Here is a 7,304-nt window from a genome sequence, read left to right as displayed (position 1 = left end):
TTGGCAATAATTTTGAGTCAGAAGCTAGAAAATAAAATGCTCTGAGTACGACAACATGGCATCGGTGCGATTGGGATGAAGGTTTCGGTTCGAGTAGTGTTCGGTTTACTCGGTTTTTGCAGTTTGATTACTTGATCGATTAAACCTCAAAATAAATTATGCACAACACTGGCGTGGAATATGCTTATGTGTACCTATTAATTATCTGCCTCATATACCCACAGATGTTTTATAATCAGTAGACTTTGACCTCGAGCATGAATGAAGCACTGTAGCTCTATGAAAATAATAAGAAAATTTAATATTGTTTGAATTAAGAGCTCATATTATCGTTACTAGTTATAAGAATATGTGTACGGTAGGTATAGAGATAAATTGTTATTATGAACTCGCCGATATCTCATTTCCTACTTAACTAACAGCTCTTTTATTGTCACATATGTAGTCTACTAACCTTTAAACCTCCCAGAAGTCAACAGGAATAGAAAAGAAGGATAGAACCACAATTAACCATCATCGCCATCGGTAGTGCACGCGTTTATTGTGACGAGTGTCGGCGGTCAGAGGTCACAGGCATAATTATCGTGTTTTCCTGTCGTTTCCATTGATCCACAGTGACATCGAGCAGCCCTGAAGTTCACCATGCACCCTAGATGTGAGTACAGTAACAGTTTTATATATTTATGATGTGGAAGGCGTGATAAATGTGTGTATAGCCTTAGGTTGTGTTTTCGGGATCGAGGCGTTCAGTGGCCATCTTGCGGGGAGGCTCGTTCTGTTATCAGTGGGTGGGAGCTAAGAAGCGAGACAAAGCGTTACAGGTCAAAAGAAAAAGAAGAACAAGGGTAAACTACGACTTATTTATATGTTAGGCTATGCACCCAGCCTTCCTCATGCATCGCGACACTTGGTCACGGCAGAGTCATATGTGGTCAAGCTTCTGGTGAAACACACCCTGGTCTAATTATTATTGGCATGTAGCCAGCAAAAGGATAATCTACCTGTTGTCTTTTCTTCATAGCGTTATGGGCTTAGGTAATGAAGTATCAGCTGGTAAGAGGGAACACATTCGTGAGTCGGAACAGGTGCACCAAATCAGAAGTAACATTTTTTTTGTAGGAAATAAGCTGATTACCACATGACTGTTTCCTGCGGCGGCATTGTGTGATAATTCCATTCATGTGGCCAGTGTTGAATGAGAGGCTTTTGTTGAATTATGCAAAAGCTCTGCGTGACCTTGTGGGAGGACAATAAGCCTTGGCCGCCGTGTAGTGGGCGTATGGAAGATGCTGCTGGGTGACTTACTGCATTGTGACACACACACGCACACACACATTAGAGAGAGAGAGAGAGAGAGAGAGAGAGAGAGAGAGAGAGAGAGAGAGAGAGAGAGAGAATCATTCTAAAAATTCTGTAAACCAGCTGTCACAATTATTTGCGACTACTGCTCTGCGTGTTAAGTGCTGGAGGAACGGTACTTGATTATAATACTTTAGTAGTCGTAAAAAAAATACAATGATAGCTGCAACAGAAGGTAATAACAACAATAATGATAATAGCCACTGGGATAAGTAAAGGGAGGGAGGGGGAAAAGAGGGAATGAAAGGGAAGAAGGGAGGTAGGAAGAGTGGGAGAGAGAGGAGGTGGATGAGGATGAGTAAACGTAATGAGTAAACGTAATGAGATAAAGGAAGAAAGGGACCAATATAGAAAGATTATGAGAGGAGGAATCAACACAAGCATAGCTAGGTGGAAAGAGGAGAGGAAGGGGAAGGGAAACAGGAAGAGAGGGATGAATTGGATATAGGGAGGTACTATGATAGGATGGAAAGAGGAGAGGAAGGGAAGGGAAAGAGATGAGACGAGAGGGATGTATACAGGGAGGTAATGAGAGGGAGGAATCAACATAAGCATAGCGAGGTGGAAAGAGGAGAAGGAGGGACTGGGGGAGGGGGAAAAGGATGAGGATCAACAGGTGAACAACAACGAGACAGGTGCGTTCACGGGGCGGGGTGGATGGGTGGATGGGCGCGGGGCCTCCAATCCTTCACTGTCACGCATCCGCCCATAATTCCAAAACCCCGGCCGCTCATTCTCTATCGCTCACCCCCCCGCCCCCCTTCACCACCCCCGGATGAAACATTGTGGGAGGCTCTGTGGACGTAGGCTGCACGCTGACGCAACAATGGGGCGGGACACAATGAGGACCAGCAGTCGTCGTGTGGAGCCTGTTGTGACGCGCTGCCATTCACGTGTTGGCCGTTTCTTGGAGGGGGGGAAGGGGGAAGGGGAGGTTAGTGGGGGGTGGATGGGGGATGTAGTAGGGAGGGTTATGGTGACAGTGGTGAGGGTTTTAGTTATTGTAATAAGTGGAGGGGGGGATAGTGTGTGTGTGTGTGTGTGTGTGTGTGTGTGTGTGTGTGTGAAGGGGGAGGAGGTACACCTGGCCCTGTCACGGCAGCAATTAGTGACCCCTGATGCACCTGCAGGCCTTGTAGTGGTGGTGCTGGTGGTGGGGATAATGATGATGAGCGCAGTTATGGTGGTGGTGGTGATGATGATGATGATTCAAGGCTCAGTTGTAGAGGAAGGTCTCCGTATTGATGATGAGGATGATGAAAATATTTGTTAACATGTACTATATTAACGATGGTAATGATGATAGTAATGAAAACATTAATGGTAATAGTAATAATGATAAGAGTAATAATAATAGTAATAGTAATAATGACAACAACAACAACACTAGGAAAAAAAAGATCACTTCCTCCACAATTATAATAACATCAAGGGCAACCAAAGCATGTAGGAAACAAAATCACTTCCTCCACATTCATAACAACAGCAACAACAACAAATATAACAACAACAGACACATCACCAGTTCCTCACCACAACAATCATATCCTCATCACCACAATCCACCACAGGCACAAGCACAATACCCTCCCACCACCACCACCACCACCACGCCCCTGCCTCCCGCCACAAAATAGGGCTTGATCGCGTTCCCACGGTGCGTGCCATTTTTTGGAGCCACGCACAGCTCTTTAGTGGTTATTTCCTGTCCATCTCGAGGGTGTTGTCAGGGTCAGCGGCGGTGGGGTGAGCGGTCAACCACGGCGGGCGGGCGGTCAAGCGGTCACTCCTGGAACCATCTCTCCCTCCTCCCTTGTGTTACGTTACATCCCGACAGCCGCGAGAACACACACACACACACACACACACAGACAAGCACGTAAACAACCAATTACACAGCACAAACAATAATAAAAACAACAATAATTATGATAATGTAATAATAATAAGAACCAGAAGAATAATGGCAGCAATGATGGTGATGATAAAATTAATAGTCTACAATGATGATAATAATAATAATAATAATAGACTAATTTTCTCGTAGAGGCGAGTTGAAGTGTCTGAAAAGCGCCCCCAAAATTTACTTAGACAAGTCTTGGCAGATAGCTGGTACTTGAGAGGACGTAGCCTAGTACCCAACTTCTACCTCCTGTTACGCTAAAGTCAAAATCCCTTTTAGTAACGTCTTATGACACGCAGGTAAACACTATAATTTGTCTTTTTCAATACCAACGCCAGAGTTGTAGTGATAATGATGATAAATATATGCCAAAATAATAACAAAACCACGATAATAAAAATGATAACAATAGCAGCAGTGATAATAATAAGAGTAAATTGACACTTTTTAATACAGCTAAGTAATAAAAAGATAAGATAAAATACTGGATAATGCGGGCAAAAAAAAAACGCAACAATAACAAAATGGTAAAGATTAAATAACAATGTTAACGAACAAGCTCAATTTATGCGACACACACACACACACACACACACAACTATTTCCGATGCAGATGATGTATGTATATCGCCCCCACGGCACCACGGGGGGGGGGGGGGGGGGGATAGTTGTGATGGGGTGGGTGGGAAGGGCGATCAGATAAGCTAATTGAAAACAAACAAAGCCTCACCCACTCTGTTGCCGCGCCTGTCTCTGGAACAGCAAATTGACTGCCTGGCCTTCATACTGGACGCGGCCCGTGAAATGGATTATATACATGGGACGATGAGGTGGAAGTATGAAAGGTGTGGCGGTGGGCAGGTGCGTCAGTGTTAAAATGCTTCCAAGGGGACGAGTTGAGTTGAATTATTGTAGGCCTATTGTTCCTATTTTATTATTTGTATTGTTCCTTAGTTTTGTTTATGTGTTTATTATTTATGCACCTTATTTATTTATTTGTTTCGCTTCGATTTTAGTTGGGGAAGTGAGGTTAGTTAGTTAGTCCTTGGGGAGCTGTGGAGGTGGAGAACGTTAGGAAAGGCCTTTGTCTTGTAGTGGTGGTTTGTCAATTGCTGGAAATGATGAAGCACACGTAATCAGAAGGGAGATAGTTTCCCTTTTCAAATCTAAGCCATATTGAAGGGTGAATGCCCGAAAACTAATCAGGACCAAGAGTTTAAAAGTGTTGTCTATGATTGGTATTCCGCTTTCACCTTTTACATCAACTAATTTCAGAGGTCAAAACGGAGATCAATTGGGCTTTAATGGGTGTTCTGTTAGGTTCATGGTACAGAAGAAGGGATAGACTACCAACAGGGTCATATAACTACCTCTGGAAATGCCCCAAGCTCCCATGGAAGTCTTGTCAAATGTGTGTGCTTGTTCGTCAAAATGTTTAACCCGTCTTATGCGATTGGTACGGATTGTGTCTTCACTGGTAGCCTGGTAACATATAATCCCATGCATGTCTTTCTCTGCCTCTTTGGTAGATAGGGGAGTGTTTCCCATGCTTGATATCCCCTCCCTTCATTGAATTGTAGCAGCCACTTTTTTCCATGCCTGTAGCTTGGTGAGGTCTTCTGGTAGGAAATAAGCAATGAAGGGGTTGAGAATATGACCGCATGTGTGTTCAACCAGGAGTAGGAACTTACGTGACTGCCAGACATGTACCGGACCATCTGTTGTGTCTCATCTTCCCTCTTTCACACGCCACGCCACGTCGGCTTCACCTTCACCTTCACGCGTCGTCCTCAACATGTAGGAGCGAAGGGAAGACCGTGATTGGCTTCACTACTAAGAGCTTGTTTTGTATTGTTTACTTGAAGGGCGTTGGGGGTTTGTTCTTCAGGAGCTATTAGAAGGATTATGTTTTTATTTTTATTTTTTTTATCACTTGAAGGATAAGGCGGATCTGTGTGTCACGATGAGGAGCTATCGATGCAGAGGCCTTTTTTACTTTCTTTTTCTCATTCTTTCCTTCCTTCTTTTTGTGCCTTATTTATCATCTATTCATTCATCTATTTATTCATTTATATATATTCTGCTTTGCTTCAAGTTTTGTTTCTCTTTCCTTCCTTCTGCTTGTCTGTCTTATTATCTATTTATTTATCTATTTACTCATTCGTGCGTCATGACATTGTGCTTGCCTGTGTATGATTAACTTCCTGGCCGCTGCACGCCGCCACACACAAAGCACGCGCACTTCTAATTCCATATCGTCCACTTTTGCAAGCTCAGTTCTCAGTACCAAAGCAGCTGACCTTGGCTGAATGTATTTGGCAACGTGGTTTTTCCAATCAGCCTTCCTCGATCAAGAAGCCTTGCCGAATTTAGTTGGTTAAGTTTGTATAGAACATTGGAATCCTTGTGTGTATGTATGTATGTATGCACATAAGAATCATCCATTTACCTATTCATCCATATCAGTATATCTATTTATTTACCTATATGTTTACTTATATACTCATCATGCATGCCTCTCCCCCCCCGCGGACCCGCTGGACACGACTTTCTACTACTATACTGTCCAGATCCCTTACGCAAGAGTTAACCAGCGTCTTCACTCTTTCATCTCTCACGCTGGTAAACTCTGGAACAATCTTCCTTCATCTGTATTTCCTCCTGTCTACGACTTGAACTTTTTCAAGAGGAGAGTATAAGGACACCTCTCCTCCCGGGATTGACCTCTCTTTCGGCCACTCCTCTGAACCCTTTTTTATAGGAACAGAGATTAGCGGGGTTTTTTTTTTTAATATTGTTTCCTTTTTTTTTTTGCCCTTGAGCTGTTTCCTTTGCTGTAAAAATAATCTATGATCTTTCTACATCTCTCTATATCTATCTATCTATCTATCTATATCTTTGTCTATATATTTACACACACACACACACACACCGGCAAATATCTTTCAGTGTGTGCTTCTCTCACCTCTCAGCCCCTCACGCGCACGCACACCTCAAGCGCCTTCCTGTGGCTGACGCAAGACTAGTCTACTACTCGCTGCAGGAAGTCGTTCGGCTTTAATAAAAAAAAGAAATTATTATATATATTACGTTCACCACTACTGTATAAACTATCCTGTCATTGTGCAAAATCTATTGAGCTTGGCACGTTTATGAAAAGGAAAGTTGTCTATCACCAAGAGTCAAGCCAACAAGATATTTATTGTTATTACCTTGAGTCACCCTGATGTGCCTCTCTCTCTCTCTCTCTCTCTCTCTCTCTCTCTCTCTCTCTCTCTCTCTCTCTCTCTCTCTCTCTCTCTCTCTCTCTCATACACACACACACACGTCTTACCATGTCATTACCTGCTCGCTAAGCCGTGTTGATGTTGGTGGCGGTTAACGTAACACAGCATTACCGCCTCATCGTTGTCTTGTGGTTGTGCTGTCCTAGTCTGGTGATCATTTCTTTTTCCCTGTGTATTTTCTTGACCAGTGCTTCGCCTCTTTAACTTCGGTTTTAAAATGATGTGTACCTGAGTATCTTCATAAGTACTACACACGGATACTCTCATATATTATTTATACGCTATTTCTTTGTGCATATAATTTACCGAGCAATGACCAGTCAGTCGGTGAAGTAATAGACTGATGAATATATAGTCCTATAGATTTACTCACTGTTTTCATCATTATTTTTAGGCACAACTTTGCTGGTGTTTTTTTTTATTTATTTATTGCCTACTTCTTTACTCATTAATGTTTTTTTATTAGCATGTGTTTAATCGCTATTATTAGGTCTTGAGCAACACTTTCATCATCATCATTATCATCATCATCATCATCACAACAATTACTCACAGTGTAAGGTGTGAATGTTTAGTAAACCCAGACTGCTTTTATACGGCGGGCATATGATGTTGAGTTTGGCCGGGGTGTGGTGGTGTTTACCGAGGCTGCAGTGTTAGGTGTGGTGGTGGTGTGTTTACCAAGGGTGTGGTGGTGGTGGTGGTGATGTGGAGAGGGAGGTGTATACGAAGTAGAGGGAGGAATGCGATACTCT

Source organism: Eriocheir sinensis, chromosome 2 (assembly GCF_024679095.1).
Source record: "Eriocheir sinensis breed Jianghai 21 chromosome 2, ASM2467909v1, whole genome shotgun sequence".
NCBI lineage: Eukaryota > Metazoa > Arthropoda > Malacostraca > Decapoda > Varunidae > Eriocheir > Eriocheir sinensis.
This window is presented reverse-complemented; position numbering follows the sequence as displayed.